The sequence below is a fragment of the Protopterus annectens genome, chromosome 10.part0 (genome assembly GCF_019279795.1).
Source record: "Protopterus annectens isolate FY-2018-M chromosome 10.part0, PAN1.0, whole genome shotgun sequence".
Lineage (NCBI taxonomy): Eukaryota > Metazoa > Chordata > Ceratodontiformes > Protopteridae > Protopterus > Protopterus annectens.
In genome coordinates, this window is record NC_056744.1 from 318,356,002 (window position 1) to 318,374,854 (window position 18,853).

General features: G+C 45.6%; 1 protein-coding gene across 1 annotated transcript in view; it reads right to left on the bottom strand.

Annotated features, from left to right (window-relative positions):
- The window catches only part of CCHR10.PART0H1orf112 (chromosome chr10.part0 C1orf112 homolog), a 2,885,111-nt gene that overhangs the window by 2,281,510 nt on the left and 584,748 nt on the right, over positions 1-18,853 (bottom strand). The window lies entirely within an intron of this gene.

Genomic DNA, 18,853 nt, shown 5'->3' on the forward strand with positions numbered 1-18,853 from the left:
GATGGCCTGCACCTGTCGCCCTTGGGATTCCGGATACTGGCTAAGGCTCTTGCCACCCCTATAGTGCCTTTTTTAGGCAAGGTTCAAATGACAAATTCACCACCATAACAGGTACAAACAAGCAAAATCTGAGGGTAATGCTACTCAATGCTAGAAGTCTAAACCTCAAAATGCGCTCACTCAAGGCACTCAAAATGGAGAACATAGACATCTGTGCAGAGACAGAGACCTGGTTCAAAGCTCCAGAGAGCACCCCTGCATTACCAGGCTATAATTTATACCACACCTTTCAGCCACCTAACCCAGAACGAAGCACTAAAGGTGGAGGTGTGTCCATATTCATTAAGGATATCCACACCTCCAGGCTAGTTGCATAGCATAATGCATCCGAGATTATCCAAGTGCAACTAACTCTGGGCAAGACTGCAATCCAAATTGCAGCTTGCTACAGACCCCCCCCCCCCATCATGCCCCAGGATTCCCACTCCTCATTTCTTGATTCACTGGAAAGTATTACTGCACAATGTAACACCCTAATAATGGGCAATTTCAACTACCCCACTATTAACTGGGAAAACTACTCATGTACCAACTCTTTTGCTCAACGTTTTCTGGAATTCATAAATTCCAACTCCTTGGATCAACTTATTCACACCCCCACCAGGGGCAGAAATATCCTAGACCTGGTCATTACCAACATGGGTAACTGGTGTTCCTCGTTGGTAAGATCCGACCACAAGCAAATCACCCTAGACATCCACATCCCGCCCCCACCCCCAATTAGGGAAACCACCATAAAAATCTCTCCGAAGCCAACTTCACACTTAAGACAGAAGTGGCAAACTTCAGGACACCCATGCAGACAGACAATAGAGGTACAACTGGTGAATCCTACACAAATGCACTTTATAAGCACTTACACGAGTGCATGGATCATGCTATCCTTAATTGAACCAAAAGATGCTATCCTCCAAAAAAAAGGAAGCCAATCTGGTGGTCCTCTGCCATAAACAAGCTCTACAACAGAAGAAAGAAACTGTTGCAAAAAAGAGTAAAATCCCATGACTGGAGGAACTCCCTGATCAACCTCAGTAAGAAACTGAGATCTCTCAAAATCCTCCAAAGCTAGTTACGAAAACAAAATTGCCACTAACTCTAAAGACAACCACAAAGCATTCTATAGCTATGTCAACAATCTCAATGGCAACACTCAGATCTGCTCTGAGTTACAGCACAATGGCACTAAATATACAGAACCAACTGATATTGCCAACATCCTGGCAGATAGGTTCAGTGCTAACTTTAACCCCCTCTCACCCCCTAGAGGGACCATCTCTATACTGGAAGAATGCAAAGTTCCTGTAATCACGACTGCATAGGTAAAAAAAAAAACACTCTCCAAAGCCAAGAACACAGCATCCATGGGACCTGACAATATCCCAGGCTGCGTTCTGCGCTAACTACAGAATGAACGGGCACCCTACCCAAGTACCATGTTCAATCATAGCCTCACCTCAGGCTTTGTGTCCACTGAATAACGCACCACGACAGTTATCCCACTCCACAAAGGGGGAGCCACGGCAGACCCTGGGAACTACTGCCTCATTAGCCTGACGAGCCTAGTCTGCAAGGCCATGGAACACATCATCATGGAACTCATAAACGAAGACATTGGTAATCTTCAAACACTGGACCCTACCCAGTTTGGGTTTGTAAAAGGCAGATCATGTCTCCTATACCGGATTCACTTATTTGAAGCAGTCAACAAAGCCATAGGATGAGGGTAAGGTGGTTCACACAGCCTATCTAGATCTCGCCACAGCTTTCGACACCATCCCCCACTCTGGAATTATAGATAAGCTCACTAAACTAGGTATAAATCCCTATGTCACAAGATGGGTTGCCAAATGGCTCGTGGACAGAACCCACACTGTGAAAGTAGCAGACTCCAAATCCAACTTCAGACCAGTGACAAGTGGAGTACCACAGGGTTCAGTCCTGGGTCCTTTCCTGTTTGCTATCTACTTCTCTGAAGTACAGGCTAACACAGAAGGTCTTTGGCTAACTAAGTTTGTAGATGACTGCAAACTAGGAGCCATAACAGAAACGCCTAACGATGTGGACATGCTACAAAAGGGCCTCACTGAGACAGATGCCTGGTGTCAAAGCCATGGCCTGAACCTCAATGTCAAAAAGTGCATTTTCATCCCCTTTGGTAAAAGCTCTGTACCCATGAACTACCACATAAGTGGAAGTCTACTTAACGCCGAAAGTGTGATAAGAGACCATGAGACACAGGTGGACAGTAGTCTCTCCTTTGATAATCACATTGCCACAGTGGTCAGGAAATCCTTTTATGTGGCACACCTCATCACAAAAGGTTTCTCATCCAGAAAAAAAGAGGTCATTGTTCCCCTCTACTCATTAGACCCATTATAGAGTACAACCCCCTTTTGGTATGTAACTCACAAGACATCTACAACTGAAAAGGCCACAGAAATACCTCACAAAGTAGATTACTGGCCTCAAACAAATGCCCTACGCAGACCGTCTCAACAAACTCCAGCTTTACTCTGTCGCATATCGCCTACTCAGAGGCGATCTCTGCCTAACATACAAAGCTATGTCAAACCCAGAGCTGTTGGACATGCTCCACTTAAAGAAATCCCAATCCCTCCAAGCTACATGCTCTAGGGACCTAAACCTTGTCACCACAATAAACAAAACATGCCGGAGGGATAGATTCCTGTCCCAGAGGCTTCCCATACTCTGGAACAGACTACCTATCTATGTCAAACAGAGCTCCTCATTAGCACTCAAGAAAAATCTTGATGATTGGATGGGAAATAGGAAATTCACCACAGGGATCACTTCTGTGGCTCTGCTCGACCTGGGGCACAGGAAAATAATTTTCTTGGGTGGCGAAAGCCAGGGTACCTTTTTGGCTAGGCTTATATAGGCCCTAGGGCTAACAGCCTAGTACCTACCTATGAGCTAAAAGAAGAAAGAAGGAATCTGGATCTACACACCAACAGAAGGGGAAGAAAGGAATACAATAAAAGAAGTTATGCCTTACCATAACGTTCCATCTGAATTGTTGATCTTCCAGTCATCACTGATGGGTTCGGTTCAGAGCCCTTGGAACCGAGTCGGCCTTATACCAAGCTTGCGTGCACCAAAAACTCTCAAGTTAAGTTATTACCCACAATACCCTTCACTCAGTTACCTCAAATCGAGTTTACATGCAACATATAAGAGAAAAAGTACAGTTTTGTACCTACCATAAATGTAGATGTCCGAACTGGATAGCATCTGCAGTCATAACAAATGGGTTGTCCTGTCGTCAGGCAGCCCTTCGGTCGGCCGGATTCCAAAGTCTGGGTCCGGCTTCGGCTGATGTCGCACTTCACCCGACGTCATCTCTGCTGGTCTTCGGGTATAAAAGCATCAGCCGACGCCATTTTCCTCAGTGTTTCTTGCCCCAGATGCCAATTGCCCTCGTGGAAAGCTAAATTTTGGATAATGCCAATGTTTCCAAAATAGTAGAAGGCAAACACAAAAAATAAACATGTATGTACATATATACAAACAAATACACCATAAGAGACTCCCCCCCCCCCCCAGCTAGCTATTAGGAGGGTAAATACCCTAGGAGTACCACAGAGGGGAAGGAGGGAGGGTAATCCTGACTGCAGATGCTATCCAGTTCAGACATCTACATTTATGGTAGGTACAAAACTGTACTATGTCCTTCATGGATGCATTTGCAGTCATAACAAATGGGTAGAATACCATAGCCAAACTAGGGGAGGAGGAATAAAAATTATATGGTGTAGTCAGGATCCCTTGCAGTACAGCAGTGGCAAACCCTGCTCGGGATCTAGAATATAGAGGTAAATTATAATGCTTGGCAAATGTATGCACGGAGGTCCAAGTAGCCGCCTCAATAATGTCCTTGGTTGCCACTCCTCTTAAGAAAGCTGTGGTAGTGGCTGTAGCCCTTGTAGAATGAGGTCTTATGTTCTGTGGAACTGGTTTTCCATAGTAGGAGTAACAGAATCTTATGCAATTTCCTATCCATTTGGAGATTGTCTGTTTGGAAATTGCTTTTCCTTCCCTTCCTGTTGCATAGGCTACAAAGAGCTGGTCAGTTTTTCTGTTACCTTTGGTTCTGTCCAGGTAGTAGCGTAACTGTCTATGTACATCCAAGGTATGCAGCATTCTTTCACCTCTGTTTTGTGGGTTGGGAAAGAAGGTAGGTAGGTGGATTGCCTGGTTTAAAGACACTCTGGATACCACCTTAGGCATAAATGTAGGATTAGTTCTCATGGACACCCTATCTTGATGGAAGATTAGGAAGGGTTGCACTGCCATTAAGGCCTGTAGTTCCGAAACCCTCCTTGCTGAAGTAATAGCCAGTAGGAAAGCAGTTTTCCATGACAGGTGTTGTAGATCTGCTGTTGCTGCTGGTTCAAACGGAGGAGTGTCAATTTTCTAGTACAAAATTCAAGTCCCATGCTGGTAATGGTGGCTTCCTAGGAGGTTTTACATTCTTGATCCCTCTGAGGAATTGCCTGAGTAGAGGATGTGAAAAGACAGGAGGATCAAAGCTGTATTCTGATGAGATAGCTGATGCATGTATCTTGATGGAGGAATAGGACAGGCCTGTATGTAGAAGCTCTGCCAAGTACTCCAGAATGTTAGCAATATCTATGTTCGACACATCTTTTCCTCTTTCAGTACTCCAAATGACGAACCTTTTCCATTTTCCTGCATAGTTCCTTCTTGTTGAAGGTCTGCGGGCTTCAAGGATAATGTCTTTAACCCTTTGTGAAAGGTCTGGGTTAGTTACTGCTATGTGATGTTCCAGGCAGTCAGTTGCAAGGTTTTTAGGTTTGGATGTATGATGCTGTAGTTGTTCTGAGTTAACATCAGAGGCATCAGGGGTATTGACCACATTTTCTCCCGAGACATGCTCCTCAGCAATGGGTACCAGTGTTGTCTTGGCCAGTTCGAGCTATCAGAATTATCCTTGGGCGTTCCTCTTTGATTTTCAGTAGTACCTTGTGCATCAAGGGAAGAGGTGGAAATGCATATGCTGTCAGGCCTTTCCAGCTGAAGGATAGAGAGTCCACCTTCCATGCAAGTGGGTGGAATGTCCTTGTGCAGAATTTTTGAGCTGGTGATTTTGGGGAAGCGAATAGATCGATTTGTGGCATTCCCCATTTCTTTGTGATGGCCTTGAAGATGTCCGGGTGTAGCATCCATTCGTGAGCATCCGAGGTGGTTCTGCTTAAAATGTCTGCTAAGGTGTTCTCTTTTCCGGGTACAAATATTGCCTGTAACTGGATGTTGTAGCTTAGAGCCAGATTCCAAAGGTCCAAAGTCATTCTGCATAGGGGGTATGAATGAGTGCCTCCCTGTTTGTTGATGTACCACATGACTGTGGTGTTGTCTGTCCTTATCATCAAATGGCCTTCTTTGAGGAATGGTCTGAATTTTAGCATTGCCAGTTTTACTGCCAGCATCTCTTTTTGGTTTATGTGAAGGTGCAGCTGTTCCTGAGTCCACAGTCCTTGTACGCATTTGTCCAGCATGTGTGCCCCCCATCCTAGGTCTGAGGCGTCCGTTGTGATGGTTTGGCTTGCTCGGAAGTTGTGGAAGGGTAGGCCTGGGTTTGACTGGCATGCCTGAGCCCACCATAGGAACTCCTGTTTTAAGCATGGGATTAGTGGTATTTCTGTTTCTAAGCTGTGCCTGTGTTGAGACCATAAATTCTTTAGGTACCACTGTAACTTTCTCATATGCAGTCTGGCATGTGGGACCAAGATTATGCATGATGCCATGAAGCCCAAAGCCTGCAGAACTTTTCTTGCTGTTAGTTTGTTCTGCTTTGTTAATGCCAAGAAGTAAAGAGGAAGCTCTTTTTGTTTTTCTGCAGTTAGGAATGCCATTTGTTTTACTGTGTCCAATTCCGCGCCCAAGAAAGTTCTTGTCTGGGATGGTATCAGCCTTGACTTTTGTAAATTGACTGTGTATCCCAGGGCTTGAAGCAAGTAAATGACCCTTTGTAAATCTGTTGTCAGCTTGCTTTTGTTGTCCGCTTGTAACAGGCAGTCGTCCAGGTATGGATAAATTTGGATTCCCTGTACTCTGCAGTGAGCGATTACTGATGCCAGGCATTTTGTGAATACTCTGGGCACAGTAGATAAGCCAAAGGGCAATGCTGAGAATTGATAATGCTCTGATCCTGCAAGAAATCTGAGGTATCTTCTGCAATTTGGTCGAATGGGGACGTGCAGGTATGCCTCCTTGAGATCTAGAGTTACCAGCCAACACTCCTTGCCCAGCATGGGAAGAAGTTGCTGTAGGGTCAGCATTTTGAATTTTGGGACAATGATGTATGTGTTTAAGATGGACAGGTCGAGAATAGGTCTCCAGTTTTCTCTTTTCTTGGTACTAGGAAGAGTCTGGAGTAGAATCCTTTGCCCTGTTCTGTTATTGGTACTCTTTCCACAGCTCTCATCTTTGTTAATTCCGCTATTTGGTGCAGGGCTTCTATTCTTTGATTTGGGGGCAGGTTTGGCATTCCTCTTTTTACTGGTAAAGTGTGGAAGTGGAACCGGTAGCCTTGGTCTATGGTTTGCAAAATCCACTTGTCTTTTGTGATGTAGTGCCAATTTTTCGAGAATAAGGCTAACTTTCCACCTAATGGTGCTGCTATTTGCTCCCTGGTAGGCGGAATCAGAACCAAGTCACTGTGATTGTCCTGTTGCAGTGGCAGTGGTTGTGTCTGTGCCTCGGTTATTGCCTTGCCACTGTCGTCCTCTGTAGGCACCTCCTCTGGATTGATTTCTGCCCCTAGGGCGTCTGTTCCTGCCCCTTTGTGATCTTGTGGAGTCAGGAAAGCACCAATTTTTGGGCGGGCCAGTTCCTGCAAACCTTGGGGCTGAACCTGTAGGAAATCTTTAACTGTTTGTACAGATTTTGCCTTCTCTTCCATTTTCTTCATTACCTGCTGGGCAGGTTCCCCAAATAGACTGGCCTTATCCATAGGAGCATCCAATAGCTTAGCTTTAACATGATCCGGTAAGACCTGTTCTTTCAACCATGCATGCCTTCTTGTCACTGTGCCAGTCATGGCTGATCTAAATGAAGCCTCCAGTGCATCATAGCCACATTTTAAGGAATGGTTACTAACCTGTTGGATGTTATTCACCATTTCTAATACATATTTCTTATCTAAAGATTCATCAGAGGACAGCTTTTTAATTAACTGATCAAGCATAAACTCTTGGTATTGGATCATGTGAAACTGACAGTTTAAAGCTCTAGCTGAGAGAGTAGCAGAGGTGTAGACTTTTTTCCCCCATCTCTCTAAGGACCTGGATTCCCTTTCAGAGGGAATAGGGGTTTTTGCTGTGGTCGAGGCTACTGCCTTAGGCCCCTGGGATATAGTTTCGGGGTCTGCAAGTGGGGCCTTGTATAGGTGGTGATGAGTGTCTGGCACCCTGTAAAATCTATCTGGTTTGGCAGGGGTTGGAGGTAAAGAATCAGGTGCAGTGCAGACATCATTAAATGCATCGTCCACAACAGACAGGACAGGAGGTATAGCTAAGGGCCTATGTTGTGGTAAGTGCAGAAAAGTCCTAAGCCTTTTTCTTGAATCCGAGAAATCCTGTCCCTGCCATTGGAATTGTTCTCTCATGGCATGTAAGGTTTCCCCAAAGGAGAATTCCTCTGGTGGAGAGGCAGCTGGAATGGATTCTTCAGCATCAGAGTCTTCATAATTGGAAAAAGGAGCCTCTGGCTGGTCTGTAATGTCTGAGTCATCCGCAGAATCATCAGAGGACACAGGCTCGGGGGGCTCTGCTCTAGGTCTCTTTTCTGGGGGCTGAGAGGCCCTGTCTGGGTGAGATTGGGATCCCCTAATTAAGGATATTAAATCTTCTGCCAGAGTAAGCATTTGTGAACTAGAAGTGGGCCTGATTGAGGGGGGTTTAACAGGCACTGATTTAGCAGATTTGGCTGCTTTAGCCCTGGCAAAGGCCTTAATAGACATGTCTTCGAAGTAGTATTCGGTAGTAGTAATCTCTGGATCTGACCGACCGGCACTTGCGAACAGCTTCTGCTTCGGGCGCCACGCGGCAAGAAAGACTGAGGAAAATGGCGTCGGCTGATGCTTTTATACCCAAAGACCAGCAGAGATGACGTCGGGTGAAGTGCGACATCAGCCGAAGCCGGACCCAGACTTTGGAATCCGGCCGACCGAAGGGCTGCCTGACGACAGGACAACCCATTTGTTATGACTGCAGATGCATCCATGAAGGACATCAGAAAGTCAGAGGCCATCTCTGCGCAGAAACCCTGAAACACCACAAAGACCCAGACTATCTTCCAGGAGCCTTTGGCGGGGGTCAGTGGGAGGGTGTGATGACTGGAAGAAGATAAACAACTCAGATGGAACATTATGGTAAGAGACAACTTCTTTATCTGAAGTTGTTAATCTTCTTACTATTCATCACTGATGGGACAGAATCCCAAGCTACTTGGAGAACCTAAGTGGCCCTTATGGAAGAACATTCCTGAGAACCATTGAGCCAAAGGCCGCTCTTCCCCTGGAGATCAGATCCAATTTGTAATGCTTGATGAAGGTATGGGGTTTAGCCTAAATGGCTGCTGCACAGATGTCATCCATGGAGGTCTTAGAGTGGAAGGCAACCGATGCTGCAATAGCCCTAGTTGAGTGAGCTTTGATTTGACCAAGCTTAGAGTCGTTCATAAGCGAATATGAGAAGCTAATGCAATCCCTGAGCCATTTTGACAAAGTAACTTTAGATACTGCACATCCCATTCTAGGGCCAGAAAAGGAAATGAAAAGTTGGTCCGACTTGCGAAAGGACTTAGTTCGGTCCAGGTAGAAACATAATTGTCTATGAACATCCAATGAATGCAGGCAGTATATTCTCCCTTGTTTGAATAATTTGGAAATAATACAGGGAGTTCAATGGACTGGTTAACAGAAAAGTCGGAAACCACCTTGGGAAGAAAGGATGGGTTAGTACGAAGTGATACTCTGTCCTTATGGAAAATCAGATAAGGACTCTTGATACATAAGGTTTACAACTCAGAAATTAACCTGGCTGAAGTGACCGCCACCAGAAATAAAGGATTCACATGACAGGAATTTTAGATCACACGTCACAGCAGGCTCAAAAGGGGGTAGAGAGATAGAGACTTTAGAACCCAGGAGAGATTCCATGCCTCCATCGGTTGCCTGATGGGAGGTCTGCTGTGGAAAATTCCCTTGAGAAAGGGCTTGCAAAGTCAAGTGAAATTAAGTGGGACTCCATCTGAACCATTATGGAAGTTGGAAATAGCTGCTAAATGGACTCGAATGGTGGATGCTGATGCACCACTGTCGAACAACTCAGCAAGATAATAAAGAGTAGTAGCTACAGGAGCCGAGAACGGATCTAGCTTCTGATTATGTGACCAGATAGAGAATCTTTTCCATTTGTCCCTGTAAAGTTTTCTGGTGGATGGTTTATGAGAGGCCAGGATAATATCACGGACAGATGAGGAGAGGGTTTCCTGCCTGGCAACGAATGGAAGTGGAGGAACCAAGCCGTCAGCTTGAGAGTGGATAGATTCGGTGGAGTCAGCCCTTGTGGGGGAGATATGAGGTCCTGACGAGTGTCTAGGATCCAAGGAGGTTGTAACAGATGAAGTCGGAGGAAGAGAAACCACACTTGACATGGACAGAAAGGGGCAATGAGGATAACTTTGCTTCTCAACCGAATAGCTTTCCTTAGAAAAAGTGGGATCAGAGGAATCGGAGGATAAAGATAAAGGAGACCCACGGGCCAATCGTGAATCAAAGCATCTCTGGGTATCTCCCTGTGAGGGGGAAAGAGGGCAAAGTAGCTGCTGCATTTTGTGTTTGAGGGGGAGGCGAAAAGATCGCAGCATGGCTGGCCCCAACGGCTGAAGATTTCTGCCGTCACGCTCGGACTGAGAGACCACTTGTGAGGACAGAAGATGCATCTGCTTAGCCTGTCCGCAATCATGTTGGAGCTCCCTGGGATATGTGTTGCAATCAGAAAGTGCTTGGAAGCTATCGCCCAATGCCAGATTCTCATGGCTTCGCGACATAGGGGGTAAAGATCTGGTCCCTCCCTGTTTATGTACCAGACAATGGACATGCTGTCTGACTGGATAGCAATCATTCTGGACGGAAGGTGCGGGTGGAATGCTTGCAATGCTAATAGCACCACTCAACTCCAGGACATTGATATGCAAGTTGACCTCTATGCTGGACCACGCGCCTTGGACTGACTTTCCCTGGAAGTGGCCTCCCCACCCTATCAGAGAAGCGTCCGTGGTCACCGTGGCGTTGGGTTCGGGAGCCTGGAAGGGGCGACAGATTTTTGTCTGTACTCATCCACCAGAGGAGATCTTGTTTGCAGGTATTGGTGACGAGAATCTGTGAGCTCAGGGGATGAAGATTGGATATCCACTGGGACAGAAGGAGCCACTGTAGTAGTCTCGTGTAATCTGGCTAGGGGAACAATTGGGATGGCTACTGCCATCGACCGAAGAGCAAACTTCCCTTTCAGACACTTTTCTTCGACAGAGTATCACTTCAACTTGTGCCCTTAATCTCCAATGCCTGTGAGGAGGGGGGGGGGGGGAAGAGACCAGACTTGATTGAGTGTTGAATATTGCTTCTATAAATTCCAATTGTTGTGAGGGCTAAAGGTTGGATTTTTCCCAGTGGATGGTGATGTCCAGGGACTCCGCTAGAACTAGAGTGTAGCAGAGGGCCCTGACCAGAAGGTGCTTGGTGGGGGCAGAGAGGAGCCAATTGTCTAAATACGGAAACACCTGGAATCCCTGAAGTCTCAGATGAGCTGTGACCACTGCTACGCATTCCGTGAACACTCAGGGGCCATTGAGAGACCGAATGGCAGGGCTCTGAATTGGTAGTGATTGGCTCCCAGCTGGAAGCGAAGGAGACTCCCGGAGCGTTTGTACATTTTGATGTGGTAATACGCATCCCGGAGATCTAATGAGCACATCCACACACCCTTCCGCAGAAAGGGGAGGATGGATTGAATCGTGACCATTCAGAACTTGGTCTGAATCACTGATTTGTTTAGCTGGCTGAGATCCAAAATGGGCCTCCAGTCCCCGGTCTTTTTTGGTACTAAAGAATCCAGAGTAAAACCCTGATCCACACTGGTCTGGGGGGACCTGTTGGATGACTCGTTTTTGACATAGCTTTCGTATTTTGGAAGCTGCCTCCTCCCTTTGACTGGGTGGAACATCGGGAAGAATTCTTGGAGGTCTTGGATAAGAGATAAGGGAAATGTAACAGCTTCTAGAAATTATTCTCTGCACCCACTGATCGTTTGTAATGGAGAGAGGCACAGCTTGGTGCAGAGAGAAATGCACCCCGACTGCTTCCAGAGGAAAGCAATCGGGCAGCACTTCACGAGCGCTGATACGGTCTTCCCGAGAAAAAATCTCTGGAGCCCTGATTTCGGGGACCCCTCTGCCCCGAAAGAGGCATCTTCCATTATTGGAACCCCCTCTGCCTCTGGAGGAGTCCTCACCACGTGTCACGGAAAGGAGCTTGAGATTTCTTGTGCCACATTTTTCCACTCCTCTGGTTCCTAGAGAAGGAACACTGAGGTTTGGAAAAACGTAGACTCATGGGAGACAAGGTCTTCCCATCCTGTTCGCACCTGGCTAATGTATCCTTGACCTTGGCACCGAACGAAGCTGATGGTTCCATAGGGCCGTTTAAAAAGGAAGACCTGAAGGAGTCCGGGAGGTCACAAATGCGCATCCAGGCATGACGTCTCATAACTACACCTGCACCCGCCGCTCTATGCGCTCCTTCGGTTGCGTGGGACAGCAACCTCATGGAAAAATTGGACACTGATTCTAGGGTGGCAAGTTGGGAAGCAACTTTATCATGTGCCCCATCAGAAACTTGACCCGCGAGGGTTCCATACAGCTCGGAGATGAGATATCTCTGGAGCCTTGTAAAATGTGCCAGAAAGTTCAGAGACCTGACTGCAAAGGTCGCTGATGCAAAAACTCGTTTCCCTAACCTGTCCACCACCCAGGACTCTCTGTTGGGTGGGTGAACAGCAGGACTTTCCTCCGCAAGGTCCTTTTACGTGGCTGCAGCCACCACCATAGCATCTACTGGCAAACCTCTCCACCAATGGGGTTGATCCTCTGGATGGGAGAGTATCTTATCTGATCTCCTGGGGATGGCCTCAACGGAGTCAGGGTTTCTCCATGCCCATTGCACGATGAGCTTGACCAACTCATCAGCGGGGGGGTCACCCAAGAAGTAGAGGGCCGAGAGCGGAAAGCCTGTAGGAATACAGATTCCTCCGAGGAAGGGTTGGAGGGCTTCCAGTCATCCCTCTGCATCAAGATTTCAAGGATGTCTCCAAATGAGACATTGTCAGGGGGGTGACCGTGGGATCCTTCCCCATAATCGTAGTCCGCATCTGCCGTGAGGGACTCTTACACACCCAATTCCGAGGGGGTTCTTTGGTGGAGCATCCTAAGAAGACTCAAAGGGAAATACCCTGAACAGGGGGCTTCTGGGCCTTGTGCTCTCGAAGTCCTGAGAAGGTGGCCTGTGACAGCTGCAGCTCAGAGGGAACTGCTGGGGTGTCTGACGTAGGAGGATTGCTCGAAGCAAGCACCCTTCTCCATCAACTGGAAAGCAGGCCCGCCTTAAGGGGAATGGGAGCCCGGAACCGAAGGAGACAATTTCGGGATGAAGCCTCAAGCAAAACTGGGGCAGGAGTCACGCTCGGTCCAGAAGATGGACCGGCAACACAACTGGAACCGTGGCTGGAACAGAGGGTTCTAACCCCCAAGCATGAGATTGAGGAAGGGTGGGTTCTGACGGAACAGATACCCAAAGGGGCCTCGGAGCCTCAGCCTCATTGTCAGTGCTGAGGAAGGGGGTCCTCTCGCAGATGTCGGAAATATGAGCCTTGGAACCAAGGGATCCAAGGGAGGAGAGTATGTAGGGGTCGCCGTTGTAATAGACCCAAAGCCCGTAGTGGGATGGAGTCTAGGAAAATTTGTAATTCCCCTGGCGGACAGCAGCTGATCAAAGAGGCACACCACATCCAATTCTGAAAGGCTACTGGTGGACCTTACCGATGCCCCTGAGGGGGAATCAGGCCAGTCCAAAAAGGAGCTGAAGGCTTGTCCGGCAAATGGATCCGCAGACGGGGTTGTACTAGGTCCATGGTGAATTAAAGAATGGCACCGATGATTCCAGTTTGGAAACTGGCAACAAGGGAATGATCAGAGCTGAGAAAGGGCTCGGAGTCGAGGTCACAGCTGGGGTGGAGGTCAATAGCGGCACCGAAGCTGTTGTCGGAACCAACGGAGCAGAAATGGGGGACATCGGTGCCGAGGTAGAGACAGGCAAACTGGTCGGAACAGAGGTTGTAGTGGGCACCATCATTGTCTGAGCTGGAACAGGCGCCAATGAGGGGACCTCGGTATGAATCACTGGAGCCAAACTCGGAGCCGAGGAGGTGATATGGTGCTCGGTAGAAGCCTTGTGGGCCTTGTACTTATGGCTTTTGCTCCTATCATCGGCCGGTGAAGAGGGGTCTGAACGAGGAAGTTTCTTGTCCACAGAAGGAGGGGATGAGACCTCCGACGCAGAAATAGCCTCCCACAATGGCGAAGGAAGCAGGCCCTTAAGAATCAACTTGTTTCATCTTTCATTCAGCGTCTGCTGACTGAAGCTGGCACAGATATCACATGGAGGTTTCGCCGATAAGTGCGGAACCCCCAAACAATACACACACTCTTCATGTAAATCACTATTCGGGAGTTTACCACTGCAAGAAAAGCAGTGTTTAAACCCCGTAGTCCCTTTCTTTTCCGACATAACAGGAAACACACACACACACTAAAGTAGAAGAAAGTGTAGGGAGAGAAAGAGAGGGTAGAGCTGAGTGAGTAAATAAAGAAAAAATTAGCAAACTGACAGGAAAAATTCACAAATACTTATAAAATTTTGAAAAATATAACACTTAGTTGGAGAGCTCGATGAAACGCTGCTATATGGCTGTGTGACAAACAAGATCTGAGGTAACTGAGTGAGGGGGCATTGTGGGTAGCAGCTTAGCTAGAGAGTTTTTGGTGCACGCAAGCTTGGTATGAGGCCAACTCAGTTCCAAGGGCTTGGAACCGAACCCATCAGTGATGAATAGGAAGACGATTATCAACTTCAGATGGTCACTTATCTGCAGAAATAAACTCAGATGAAGGAGATAGAAATCCCACTGAAAACTATGCAAAGACTCGAGACTCAGCAATCACGTCTGACACTTCTGACCAGCAAATGAGATCTGAGGGAGTTAGTCAGGGGGTGGTGCATTATGGGAAGTGGGAGGAGCTCCAGACTTGGATCCTAGTCTCAAAAATTGAGGCAGAGTTGGATCCAAGGATCAGATCCATAACCCAACCATGAGGAGGAATGAAAGAGACAACATCAAGTAGTTATGATCTCATTTTTTTTTACATAGTGTAAACAACGTAAGGAAGTAAATCTGTATAATTCATCAATTATTCAGGAGTAGAAAGTAATTACAATCTCTGCTTCTGTGCTTCACATTTGATTGACGTCAACACCTCTTCACGTATCGACTTGCCCGGTGACACATTGTGCAACTGTCCTTCACAATGGACAAGACAATGTAAAACAAATGAAACAATACATAAAAGCAGCCCCCCCCCCCCTGCGAGCCAACATCACATATCAATTTTAATAATGCAAATATGAATAAAGTACAAATATAAGCAGCAGTAAAAATTGTGACAATACTGACACAAGCAGTGTGACACAGCAGATCACATGTAGACACAAATACACATGCAATATTACTCCAAAAGTAAGGCAGTACACATACCCAGGGTAAAGGGACAGACACTCCTGTAGGAATAAATATGCCCTAATGCTGTCCAGTCAGTTATGATATCAACACAGCTTCGCAATAACCATCAGCATATACGGACATTGTCTTGTGCCCTCAAACTGTGGCAAACTATTTACCAGAACAAGATCACAAAGGAGATCAATGCTCTAGTGTGCAAGCTACATTACATCACAGCAAACGTATGCAGATCCATTTACAAAGCTCAACACTTTTCAAGATGCAGCAATAGATTTCTTAAAAGCCGCAATTCACCAACTACAGCACGTTCACAGTAAAGCAGCAAATCATTCTGGGTTCCCAGATTTTCATAAAGCTGTGCTGTTGTGTAGCGGAATAGTTTTCACTGCAATACAGTAAGCATACTGACACCAGATATTTTGCAGGAATCAAGTATTTAGCAGGAACTGACCCATTACACAAGCGGGAAAAGATTGTCCTTTAATACAAGGAGGAACACCATCACTAAATGTTTTTACTTTAGTACAAAGGAACACTATTCACTAAATGTTTTACTTAAGTACAATCTGAGTTTTATGGACATCGTTTTACATACACAACTCAGCAAACAATCATTATGAGGCCCTGTAACAAACAGCACAGGTGTAGCTGACAGATTCATAAATGTTGGTACTGAAACATTAAAAAGCAGGTTTAGTTCTAAAGTACTGCCTAAACATTTTTATTGTGTGATCCAGGGTAAACGTGTTCCTATTAGGTCAACAGCGGTATTGTTTTGGGTATTTCTAAATACCATTACCCTAGCTTTTAATGTACTTACCATTAGTTTGTTAGTGGCACGCTAGTTCCTAGATCTGAAATCTTCCTGCACACTCAGTGTGGATCAGCTCTTGTTACGAGTTTTTGAGACTGTATCATCTGCACATAGAACACAAACAGTTTGCGGCTGATCCCACATTAAACCATTACCTTAAACCTACTGTAGTAGAGGCTCATGGGATGTATGCAGTTGAACTCTTAACATACACTGTTTCAGCTACATAACATCTGAATGCCCATGACATGTTACTTTTTAAGTCTTTATGGGTACATTTAGACCAATAAAGGCAAACCCAGTTAGCTGCAGACATGCAATATTTCAGCCTTTTTCTGACCTAATCAGTAAGCATTAAGTGGATGGTTGGCTATAGTTTAGAAACATGGACTTTAAAATCAAGCCAAATGTCCATAAACATTAGAGTGCCTACAAAATATCACAAACAGCTTCCAGACCAAAGGGTAATGGTCACACACGCCAACCATTCAGTAAAAACTACAAGATCGACCCAGCCAAGTTAGAGTCTTCATTGTGCACATAACAGAGTACCCAACACTTTTTTTTTTTTTTTTTAAACAAGTAGCTGTATGCACTCTAACCAGTGAGAGAAATCCATCTTCAAAACTTATTTATTGTGGTTTGAAGTATGTTCATAAGTATCATTTTGTTTTACGATTTTTTTATTTTATTTTACATTTGTTAACCGGGAAAGTCCAACTTGGAACAAGCCAATTTTGACTGGAGGCCCGGGGAAAAATACTCCGGATGCATGTCTTTGTAATGTGGGAGGAAACCGGAGCACCCGGAGGACACACACACACTCCACACAGAAGGCACCCCCAGCTGAGAATCGAATAGGAGAACCTCTTGCTGTTAAGCGACAACGCACTGCTGCACCACTGTGTTGTCACAAGAAATGCAGATTTATTGTAGCAGATATGTTTAGTAAACACAGTGTCTTCCTCATGTGCACCTTGCATATGACAGCACATGGACAAGAAAAAACATGAAAGTAAACATCCTTAAGTAGATTTCTGGCTGTGGCCTGTTTCCATTGTTCCAACAGCATTCTGAGTGAAGCCAAGTCTTCAACTCCATCCCTATGGTGCAAACAATATATATTTAATACACTGCAAAATCAGTTATGCCTAAGATATTAAAGGAAATATGCGCATGACTCAAACACAAGGCAGTTGTGCAGTTATAAATAAATGTAACATTTAGGATACCTGGTCAAAGACATTGTGTCAATGTGACTAAAAGCCCTAATCTCAAGTAGTTCATTCACTGACTATCTGCTTAATCAAGTTCAGATTCACAGGAGAGTTGGAGCCGATCTCAATACTCAACAGGAATGAAGCAGAGACACTAATCTTGGCTGGGGCTCCAAACCACCATGTGACCAACACACAGAGTTGCAGCTGATCTCAATACTCAATAGGAACAAAGCAAAGACACTAATCCTAGCTGGGGCTCGAAACCACCATGTGACCAACACACACAGAGTTGGAGCTGATCTTAATACTCAATAGGAAAAAAGCAGACACTCTAATCCTAGCTGGGGCTCCAAACCACCATGTGACCAACACACACACAGAGTTGGAGCTGATCTCAATACTCAATAGGAACAAAGCAGACACACTAATCCTAGCTGGGGCTACAAACCACCATGTGGCCAACACACACACCCCTATGGTAATTTAAAGGATCTCCAATTCAACTACAGCACACTGTTGGGAAGTAAAGATAACTACAGCACCCAGTGAAAACCCACAAGGACACAGTGAAAATGTGCAATCTTTGCATCACAGACAACTTCCGAACTTAATAACCAAACACTGTGAAGCAGCAGTGCTAAACGCTTGAGCACCTGGCAACCAATTGTTTTTAAAAAAGGGGCCCTCACCATGGGGTGTATGATGCTTCACTTTTAAGGTTGCTGTATTTTAGGGGTACAGAGAAATAACTTGTTGCAATGATCCCTCTCCAATGCCAAATGCAAATTTCCATTCATATATGTGAGGGTGCTCCATTGTACCATTTCATCACATTTTCCTCATTCACAGTGGCTACGTGTGAAACACTGGTGCTGACTATCTGCAAAAGTAATGGAAGCTAATGCTACACTAAAACATAGGAACAAAAGATGACAGTAGTGCAGTCCTACTACAATCCTAACGTACTTCCTGTAGCTTTGCTTGACTGAATAACATACGTGGCTACTAGACAATATCGTACCATAAAGGAGAGGCTTCACTGGCTTTCCGTACCAGTACTTTCCAAATTCTTTAACAAGCATTTCCTTAGTTATTAAAAAAAAAAAAGAAACATGACAGTTCAAAGTGAGAAGTAATACCATCTGACCTTTGTGACATCCCACCACTGGACCAGTAATCAAGGAGCATCAATCCTCACCACTGGCAACAGTGAGGAACATACACTGGGAGGATGACAGGTACACACACACACTACTACCAGATGCAGCTCTCTGCATCCAGTTGAATTTCAATTAAGAGCACACAGAGACCACAGTCAGTCAAGGGCTGGTTTCTCCCTCTTTCTCCAGAACCCCAATAAGACTCCCCTAGTGGCACAGCTATAGAGTTGAGATCTCAGCTGAGTGGCCAAGCCAAGACCTCCAGCACCTTCGCTATCCAACCAGTGCTTCATGTTCTTGCCACACACACACACACACAACCCTGGGAAAGACTTGTGCAGGTTTGCTACCTATGCCCCCCTTTGCCCAGATTATAACGTAGTTATCACTGCCACTAGCCAGTTCCTTATCAGCTACTTTAAGGTCCTCAACAAAGGATGTCCAATCTTACTGTGTAATATTAATATTAATACAAATGGTAGTTTGACCAAGAGCACTTAAATATCTATAGACTGATCAGCCACAATGTAATGTAAGTTTTAAATGTTTAATAATAAAAGAAGAAAATAGTATATAGTCACAGTGGCAGAGCTCAAGACAACAGGAAATATTTAAAACTACACTGCAAGACCGTCTCAAATAAATAAAGAAAAACATCTAAACTCTGCTTCACTATATTTCTGACTGTAACTAAGAGAATTA